At 45.0% G+C, this 10,314-nt stretch overlaps 1 pseudogene; it reads right to left on the reverse strand.

The window, feature by feature from the left end:
* Nucleotides 1-205: 205 nt before the first annotated feature.
* Nucleotides 206-8,299, reverse strand: LOC108384391 (dual specificity calcium/calmodulin-dependent 3',5'-cyclic nucleotide phosphodiesterase 1A-like; annotated as a pseudogene).
* Between the last annotated feature and the right edge of the window lie 2,015 nt (nt 8,300-10,314).

A 10,314-nucleotide genomic window follows, 5' to 3' on the forward strand; every position in this document is an offset into this window, starting at 1 on the left:
CTGCTCCCGGGATGGAGTCCCCAGACTCAGCTCTGTTTCCAGCCCCTCATCGCCCCCAGGGGCTGCAGTCACCTCGCCTCAGCTGATAGAATCAGGATCACAGACACTGATGATCCCAGGACTCCATCTGCCCTGGTGAGTCTGGGTTCTTCAGGACGAGCTTCACACAAAAATAGAGAAATTACATGCACATTTTTCATGCTATATACTTGCTTTATTATTATCACCCAGTGTAAACATTCATATTTTTTACATGAAATGGAAAAATAAGTCAGTATTAAACCTCCCTATGGACTGCAGCTTTATTTTTAAAGGACTAAAATGTCTCATGAAGTATCATTCTTATTGAGGAAAAAATTAAGAACTCTTTGAAAAGGTAAATATTTAAGACTTTGCTTCAAAATAGAAGACAGAGATTTTTTTTAAAAGGATCAGAGGGGCATTGAGATAAAACTTTCTCCCTAATGATATTCTACAAAACATTCACTTCACCAATTAGATTTTGCATCTGGAAAAATAAAATGGCCTCTCATATTAAAAAGGATAGAAGCCTTTAAGGTATTTCAAACCTGTGACCGTGTATCAGCGTGTTTTTCTTCAGCATTCACATCTGAGTTCTTAGGAAGGTCAGGTTCACCTTGGGCAGCTAACTCTTTCCACCTCTGTTCTGCTGATTGATGTCCACCAGGTTGTTTTGAAGCTCTTCAGGTCCACACTTTGAAGGGAGGAGTCCTGGAGATAGGTTCCATTGTTCATGGGGCCTATCTTACTGGATAGTCTGCATGCCCCATAGGAAGAAGTTTCTGCTTTTAAGGCGTCCTCTAGAAGAGCAATAATAATTTTCTCTGTTGATTCTGTCAGAAGAGAAAATGTTGGCTCTACTACAAAATCAATGAAATCTATTTGTGAGTAGGCCACCGATATGTTGACTTCTGATCACAAAGTGGGGAAAATGGAAGCTTCATCTCCCTGTAGGAAAAACTCCTTCATCAGGGCCATGGTCCACCCGTGGTGCAGCCTCCAGGATTTGGCTAGGTTGCTGATGTCTGCTGTATGGAGAATCTGGGACATGGTTTTGGCTTTGTCAATCCCTTCAGGCTGCTGCAAACTATTTCTTATATTTTTAATTTGCTGGAAATGACCCTCCAAGTCATCTTTGGATAAATTTATCAAGACATTCAGTTTTTCTTGCATAAGTCAATAAGTTACACTTACATGGTGATTCTCAAGGTCAGAGCGATCATTATACAAAATAGCAATCTCTGTCCTTGTTCCTTGTTTGAATATGAAAGTTGTTTGTGGTTCCTGTACGTTCAGTCATGGGTGGCAGCAGCAAAGACCATTGTTAAAATTTCCAGTTCAGTGAGCCAGTGCTGTATGAAGCATATAAAGCACAGTTTGAGTGACATCAGTTGCATGAATGAAAATGTGATAGGGATTTTTGTACTTCTATAACCAAGTTCTAAATTAGCTTCTGCAAAGGAAATTAGGCAAGAAACAGGAATCTTGAAACAGTTGATAAGATCATATCTGGTAAACCAAGCTTAAGTTTTTAACATTAACTGTGATTGGTACACGGTGGGGGAAGGTAAAGTTATAATATGCCGTGTTTTCCAAATTTATTTCCCTAGAATTCTTTTCAAGAAATCCCACTTGGAGGGTGTTGGCAGGTGCTATTTGCTCCACGCCACACCCGCACAGTATGTTGTGGCCAGAAGGGGGCGTGCCACATTTTTTATTTATGCATCTGTCTCCCTGTCTGCAAAATCATCCTTGGTAGGCACAAGGACAGGATGAGGGGTGGCTTTAGTGATTGAGCTGGTCAATTTATCCACACATGAAAAAAACATATTGTTTAGCAATTTTTTTTTCAGAATATGAAAATTTATTACTACTCTTGTTTTCACCATGAAAACTTATGATATTGGTCTCTCCTGTATAAGGCCAAAAGAGAGACACTGGCTACTATGGCAACCTTAAAACGAGGTCCAGGAAGGTCACCAACAGCATGACCTTTTCAGTCAATTCCAGCAACCAGAACTCCATTTTCTTCACTATTATTGGATTACAAATGACGCGATTTTTTTTTTAGCCATTTGATCAGCTGGACTGCGGCACAGTTCCTGATGGAAGAATTTGGCTATCTGGCTTTTAATGTTTACTTTAGTTTTTTTTTTAATGTACTGGATTTTCTTTTTATTTCGTTCTTTTAATATGACTTAACATCAATATTTACAAATGAAAAATTTTGGAGGATGACAAATGTTCAATGAGTGCAGTCAAAAGTTATGTTTCAGACTATTTTTCATAGTTCAGGCAGATTAACATGAAAGGAAAGTCTCCTAGAGAATGATGAGCTTTTGTAGTTTTTTCCAAACGGAACAAGGATCAGTCATGTCATCATGCATTTAATACTGGCTCTTGTGTTTTCTTTTGCAGTCTCTTAGATATGGATTATGTTCAAGGATATATGGCCTTTTGTCTCTTAAGTCCATTTAAGAGTTAATTTCCCAGGTTTGACATTCAGCTCAGGAGTTTCGACAGCAATTAATCAGAACTGTGCCTATCAGAAACATCATTAAACTTTAGCAGACAAAAGCAGTTAATGTTTGTAACCCAACTTCAATGGGCTTTGATATCAAGTGGAAGAAACAGTTTTAAAGAGTTAGAACCAAAATCTGAGAGTCACTCAAGTCCTGGAGGAAACATTTGTTTCAGCTGCAGGTGATGAGAACAGTCACTTCCCGGTTGAACACCATGTAGGTACCTGTGCATTAGGACACATGGTTGTCTCCTCCAGATTTCAGTCTGAAGCTGTTCTCTGCCTTCTCCCCCTGGAAGAGCTCATTTCTTTCTGATTTCAGCTATCACCTGAATGCCTCAGTGTAGGTGACTCATAGATTCATTCAGTTACCCAGCAGGTACCAAATTCCCAGTGCTGTAATGACTGCTGGCATAACAACTTGCATTTACTTTCTTTATTACAATTTTTAATTAAGGTATTGATATACACTCTTACGAAGGTTTCACATGAAAAACAAGGTGGTTACTACATTTGATAAGGAAAATATTCAACACAGCCAAGAAGGTCAGGAAACCACTTTTTTCCTCCAGTTGGCAAAGCACTCCCAGCTCCCTACTCCCCTCCCCAGGCTCCTCTTTTGCCCTGCACATGCCAAAATTGCACATATCAAAATAATATAAATTGTTCCCCTTGCTTGTGCTCAGGGCTCAGACCTTGGGAGATTACTTCCCTCTGAGCCCGCCGGTGTAAAATAAACCTCAACACTCCAAGACCTCCGAGTGCCGCTTGGTTCTTCCGTCAGTGATCCAGTCCAGGTTTCTCCTTGCATCCCTGAGATGAATCCCACTTGATCATGGTGTATGATCCTCCTGACCTATTTTTCAATACGGTTTGCTCATATTTCGTTGAGTATATTTGCATCTATGTTGATCAGGGATATTGGTCTGTAGTTTTCTGTTTTTGTGTTGTCTTTGCCTGGTTTTGGTAGTGGAGTGATGCTGGCTTTGTAGAATGAGTTTGGAAGTATCCCCTTCTCCTCCATTTTTTGGAAAACTTTAAGGAGAATGGGTATGCTGTCTTCTGGTAAAATTCAGTAGTGAAGCCATCTGTTCTTGGGCTTTTGTTCTTAGGTAGTTTTTTGATTTCAATTCAATTTCATTGGTGGTAATTGGTCTGTTCAGTTTTTCTGTTTCTTCCTGGGTCAGTCTTGGAAGGTTGTATTTTTCTAGAAAGTTGTCCATTTCTTCTAGGTTATCCAACTTGTTAGCATATAGATTTTCATAGTATTCTGTAGTAATTCTTTGTATTTCAGTGGCATCCATAGTGATTTTTCCTTTCTCATTTCTGATTCTGTTTATGTGTGTAGATTCTCTTTTTTTCTTGATAAGTCTGGCTAGGGGTTTATCTATTTTGTTTATCTTCTCAAAGAACCAGCTCTTGCTTTCATTAAATCTTTCTATTGTTTTATTGTTCTCAATTTTATTTATTTCTTCTCTGATCTTTATTATGTCCCTCCTTCTACTGCGTTCGGGCCTCATTTGTTCTTCTTTTTCCAGTTTCAATAATTGTGAATTTAGACAGTTTATTTGGGATTGTTCTTCCTTCTTTAAACAGGCTGGAATTGCTATATACTTTCCTCTTAGAACTGCCTTCCCTGCGTCACAGAGTAGTTGGGGCATTGAGCTGTTTTCATTTGTTTCCATATATTGCTGGATCTCTGTCTTAATTTGGTCATTGATCCATTGATTATTTAGAAGCATGTTTGTTAAGCTTCCATGTGTTTGTGAGCCATTTTGTTTTCTTCATACAATTTAGTTCTAATTTCATACCTTTGTGATCTGAGAAGTTGGTTGGTACAATTTGAATCAATCTGAATTTGCTGAGGCTCTTTTAGTGGCCTAGTATGTGATCTATTCTGGGAAGTGTTCCATGTGCACTTGAGAAGAATGTGTATCCTGCTGCTTTTGGGTGGAGTGTTCTGTAGATGTCCGTTAGGTCCATCTGTTCTACTGTGTTGTTCAGTGCCTCCGTCTCCTTACTTATTTTCTGCCTGGGTGATCTGTCCTTTGGAGTTAGTGGTGTGTTGAAGTCTCCTAAAATGAAAGAAACCTTTAATTATTTATAACCCTTAATTAAGCTCAGTTTCAAGCATTAAATTCTACATTTGCCTGCATTGCTAGTGATGCAAGGGAGGGATGCTTGGATGCAAATGACACTTTGATGTTATAGGAGAATTTTTGGGAAAAAGTAAGGGACTTGGACAAGGGGAAGAGGAGGGAGGAGGTGCAGAAGGAGGGGCATGAGAAGGATAAAGGTAATAAGGAGAAGTCGGTAGAGGGACACAAGTGAAGGACAAGAGAGGTGGGTTCACTGGGGAAATGAGTCTAGTTTATCCATGCTTAAGTTTGTCAAATTGTTCATTTGCTGTGGCCAATCTGTTAAGGAAACAATTTTTGAGTCATATTCTTTTTTGCACAAAAGAGAATCAAGTCAAATTTTTTAAATAAATAAAATAAACCGATGGAGAAAAAGAAAAACAATTTCTTTTGGAGACCCCAGCATATCAATAAAAAATGTGCTGCTCATTGGACACATGCAATCTTATTTCTCTACTTTTCCAAGGTACCTCTCAAACGAACATTTTGACGAAATCAAGCATTCTCCAGAGTTGGCACTGAAGATCCAAATCATCCTTGGTGAAGGTGCCATTTACAAAGGGCACATGAATTAGGAGTGCAGTGCATACATAGAAGAAGTAGGGATTTTTCCTGCCAGAGGAGAGGACTTAGGTTTAGATAACCCCAAGAGAGCTGGGGATGGTTGGTAGAAATGTAACATTTATGCACCTCATGTCTTGGGGCCCCAAAATGACAGTTGGCTGCCTCTGAACACAGACTCTACAATCTCCTCAGTCAGTGAAAACCAGATAGAATTCTCTCTCAGGATACAGGATCTAGATGGGAGAAGACCTGGACAGATGGTTTGATTGGTGGCCTTCAGCCAAGTTCATCCAGGTAGATGTCAGTCAAACTCACTGGTCCCAGAGGCCAGCTCAAACAAGACTCATAAGGCCCATTCCTCATTCTACCCTCTGATTCTCATCATGACACACCTTTGCCCAGCACAACACAAAGCTGTAACACCAAAGACAGCTGAAAGAATGTCCGGATCACACCAAGGAGGTCAAACACCTGGAGACCAAAAACAAAGCCCAGACACCAAACTGAGAAAAAACAGCCTGAAAACTCACACACAGAGCACAGTTGACTGTCCAGTGGTAACTTACCACATCAACCCAGCCTCGGAAAGCTGCCAGCTGCAAGGCACGGGGGGCCTTGGTGGGGACACATTCGCCTGAGGGCTGGGGTCTGCAGCAATGGGCAGCTCACGCTGGGTCTTGGGAGGACTCCATGATGAACTGTCAGTAAATAAAGGCCAACCAAGTGAGAATAAGCAAAGGATATTTATTCAGACCTTGTTGGAGCAAGGAAGTCAACTGCCATTACTTGGATTGCGGCAGAGACTCAGAATCAGGCAGAGGAGTGGGAAACTGTCATTGTGGGGAATGGGAAGGCCTCACCTCTGCTCTGATTAGAGGCCATCGGCGGGGGGAAGCTGTAGTGAGCAGTCCAGGTGTAGGGCATCCTCTGTTGTTGTCAGGCGGTATATATTTGGGTTTCTCTTATTGGTCGTAAGTTGGGAAAGGAGACCGACATGGAAGCTCTGTTATAAATACAGCCATTTTGGGACAACTGTTACAAGGGTTATTTAAAGTCCTGAGCTGGTTCCTAGATACTATGGTCAGACTTCCTACAAGCCTAACGTACAAGGGGTAGGCCTACCTTCTGGGCTGAAAACTGTTGATACTGGGTTGGTTCTTCGGTCGATTGCTGCTGATCGAGGGACCTATCTAGCATTGATTGAGGGTCAATGCTAAGAAAATGCGTGATCAGGGCTGGAGAGATTTTATAGACATTGATGACCCAAGGACCTCATCTGCCTTGATGAGACCAGGTCCTTCAGGAAGAGCATCACAAAAGAAGAGAGAAATTACAAGCAGATTGTCGATCTATTCATCAGAGTCCTCCACATACTCAAAATAATGTCGCACGGTAATGACAGGAAGGCCTTGGGAAGGAAAAGGCAGAGTCAGGCCAGAGGAGAGAAACCGGGCCTCACAGCTCACGAGAGGGTGAGGCCCGACCCCAGGCTGAACTCCGTCCCCAGCTCTGCATCCCTGCCGGGCTTCAGTCGCCTCGCCCCTGCCATGTGGAGTAGGTCTCTGATCTTCAGGCCAGTCCCAGCCCTCAGATTCCATAAGGGACCATGAAGGAAGGCCCATGTCCCCCTGTCCCCCAAGAGGCCATCACTGTGGCCCTGAGTCTCTGGGCCTGAAGTGGCCTCCCACCCTTCTTCCCTCCCCTGCTGCCTTCCTTCCCCACCTCTGCTGATTACCGCCCATTTCCTTGCTCCTTGTCAGCCTCCACAGGCCATATTGCCGTAGAATGAGGTCACACTGGAGGAAGCTGGCGATGCACCCCACCTTCTCCAGTTCATCCTACATGGGGAGTGCCTGCGGGGTATGCTGGGCCTGTGGGAGACCCCACATATCTAGTGACTGTCTTGTGTCTGGAATGACCCTAGGTTCTTGATGGACATTTAAACGTCACAACTCCAAACACTTTCTGAAAATGAAACACAAGATTAGAGGTAAAGGAACTTGTCAACATACCCCTAGTCTGTGTGAGAAGAACAACGTGGTGGTGCAGGCAGAGGGAACCCACCAGGATTGGCGCTGTACCCCAAAAAGACCCGCAGGGAGGGGCCTCTGGAGGCCTGAGAGAAGGTTATGGGATGGGGGGTATGGCCGGGGTCTCGGGCAGGGCGGTACTGTGCAGCCAGAACACTGGGATCTGAGAGGACCAGTAGCCCCCTGCCCTGCTGCCCTAGGCTCTGTCCTGGGCTTGGGCACCTGAAGCCAGGTCAGCGAGCCATGAGAGCAGGTGTGCTGCAGCCTAGCAGCCCTTCCCACAGCCTTCTAGCATCCTTGAAGCCATGGAGGCCCCTGGACAAGTGCGAGTGTCCCAGGAAAGCAGGTGCGAGGTGGCATGTGGGCAGGGATAGAGAAACATGCCCCCTGGATGTGCTACCACGTGACTTCTACACAAGGATCCGAGAGCACGTGCAGGTGCAGAATGGAAATGTTGCCTCTACCACCAGAACTGGGAGCACCCTTTTGATAAGGAACATGAGGACAGGTAAGGAAACTGCCCACTGGGTGGTGCAAGTGCAGGGGAGGGTTTCCTCCCCACCTCCTCACACCCATGGGAGAATTTGTCTGCAGGCTCTAGGGCTGCTGACAGACCTGTGTGCCACCAGTGTGCCCCCACCATGGAGGAACACCTAACCCAGCAGTCTCTTGCTCTGTTCCCACCACATGCTACCCCAGGACTAAAAGCTTTGGTGCTCTGCAGAGGGGAAGCCAACAAGCCCTGGCCTAGGAAAGACCATCTTTAAGTAAGAAAGCAAGAAAAGCTTATTATACGCACAGCACTCTCAAAACGCAAAGGCACAGTACCTCTGCTATTGGGTATTTAAAATACGAGAATAAAGTGCTCCTCCACAAGTATTTCCTTTTCCTTTCTGATACCACGCTTCCCATCCCCAGTCTCCAGAGCTGCAGGTGGGACCCCGGTCCCATTGGTTCTGGCCCGAGGTAGCTCCCTACCTGGACAGCCCTCCTAGCCACTGCTGCCGCCGCCGAAGCTCTCCCATCGCAGTCTTTAAAGACACAAACAGGAAGGTTATGAGAGAAAGGGGCTCCTGCTCTTCCTCCTCCTGTTGGGGACACGCCGGCTCCCACCATCGCCCTGCTCCCTCCCTGGGTCCTCTCTTCCCTGGGCTCCGTGGGGTCAGAGCCCTTCAACAGGACATTGATCACAGATGCAAAGCTACACATGAGAGCGAGAATCCCTCTTCACCTTGTCACTCGGCCGTTTCCACTGGGCCGTTCTCGCTCTCACCTGCAGAACCATCACCCTGAAGTTCCAACTGTGGAGGGGAGGTTACCTTCGACGTGTTGACAGGTCAGAAGCCTAGGCCACTTCCAATGAAATGGGCAATGACCACTCTGGGACGATGGAGACGTCCTCTCCGTGTGGCAAACATCTACGGGATGATGAGATTCTACTAAAGTACAATGTTCTCCACAGAGGAGTCGTGATTCAAAGGGAAGCCAAAACCATAAGTCACCTCGTTTTGCATTTCCACTCAGTTAGAGACCTCCTCTCGGCTTACTTCCAGGCAAAGGCCTGCAGAGGAAACCAAGAGCCTATTTTGCCTTTTCCCACAGGCCAGTTAAATACCATTATGGCTGCTTGTGTTTAACCGCCATCGCACAAACAGCCTTGAGGAGAATTCAACAGCCTACTCAGAGGTGAGGATTATTATGAAATGAAATTGTTATTGACTGAGTCGCAGTGACTTCAAATTTGTTTTCTTTGAGAGCCCTGTGAATACTTTCCTGGGTGGGGATGGGTTTTCTGTTTATTTTTGTGTCTGTTTGCTTTTTCGGATTACCTGAGGTGTAGCTGGCATGTAATGAATTACACATAGTGAAATTGTACAATTTTATACATGTTCACATACATAACTACTGAGGAAGCAAGGTGATGGGATTTTTTCTTATAGGGAAAGTTCATACTGTCAGCTGTGATGCTCAGGAGGATATAAATCTGGGGAAGCAGAAACACACACACATATGTACTCAGAATCCCACCTTATAGACTGACATACAGACACAGCTCATCTCCCTGCACCCTACCCACCACCTGGAGACTGTGCGACTGCTTCTAGAAATGTGACCATAGTACTCTGTCTGGAAAATCCAATTTTTTGTTTAAATTCACCTCTAATCCTTGACAATACAGCTGTAAAATGTGCAGTGTGAAGGAACTTTTTTTTTTAAGTAAGTTGATCCTGGCAAGTACAGGGTAAGTGGGACACAACCCCTGGGGAAACACACCACCCAAATCCCACTGGCTGTCTCTCTTTCTCTCTCTCAGACACCCCCATCATTCACAATCACACTCTGTAGAGTCACACAAAACATCCCCAAGCCTTGTGCACACAACCCGACACCACATAAAAGGAACCCAATCCTAGGGCACGGGCAGGGGACTGAGAGGAAATGTTGTCTCTGCCACCAGCCGTGGGAGCAACTTTTGATCAGGAACATGAGGACAGGACAGGAAGGTCCCAGCTGGATGCTGCAAGTGCAGCAGAGGGTCTGCTCCCCACCCTACTGGCACCCATGGAAGAACTTGTCTCCAGGCTCAAGTGCAGGTGACAGAGCTGTGTCCCGCCAGAGAGCCCCCATCCCAGAGGAACACCCAGCCCAGCAGCCTCCTGCTCTGTTCCCACCACATGCTACCCCAGGAACAGAGGCTTTGGTGCTCTGCAGAGGCACAGCCAACAAGCCCTGACCTAGGAAAGATCGTCTTTAACTAAGAAAGCAAGAAAAGCTGATTATACGCACAGCACTCTCAAAACGCAAAGTCATAGTACCTCTGCTATTGGGTATTTAAAATACAAGAACAAAATGCTCCTCCACATGTGTTTCCTGTGCCTTTCTGCTACCACAATTCCCATCCCCAGTCTCCAGAGCTGTAGGTGTAACCCTGCTCCCATTGGCTGTGGCCCGAGGTAGCTCCCTACCTGTACAGTCCTTCTCTTCAGTCATGCCGCTGCGGAAGCTCTCCACATCGCAGTCTTTAGAGACACAAATGCGA

Source organism: Manis javanica, chromosome 15, assembly GCF_040802235.1.
Source record: "Manis javanica isolate MJ-LG chromosome 15, MJ_LKY, whole genome shotgun sequence".
Classification (NCBI taxonomy): Eukaryota; Metazoa; Chordata; class Mammalia; order Pholidota; family Manidae; genus Manis; species Manis javanica.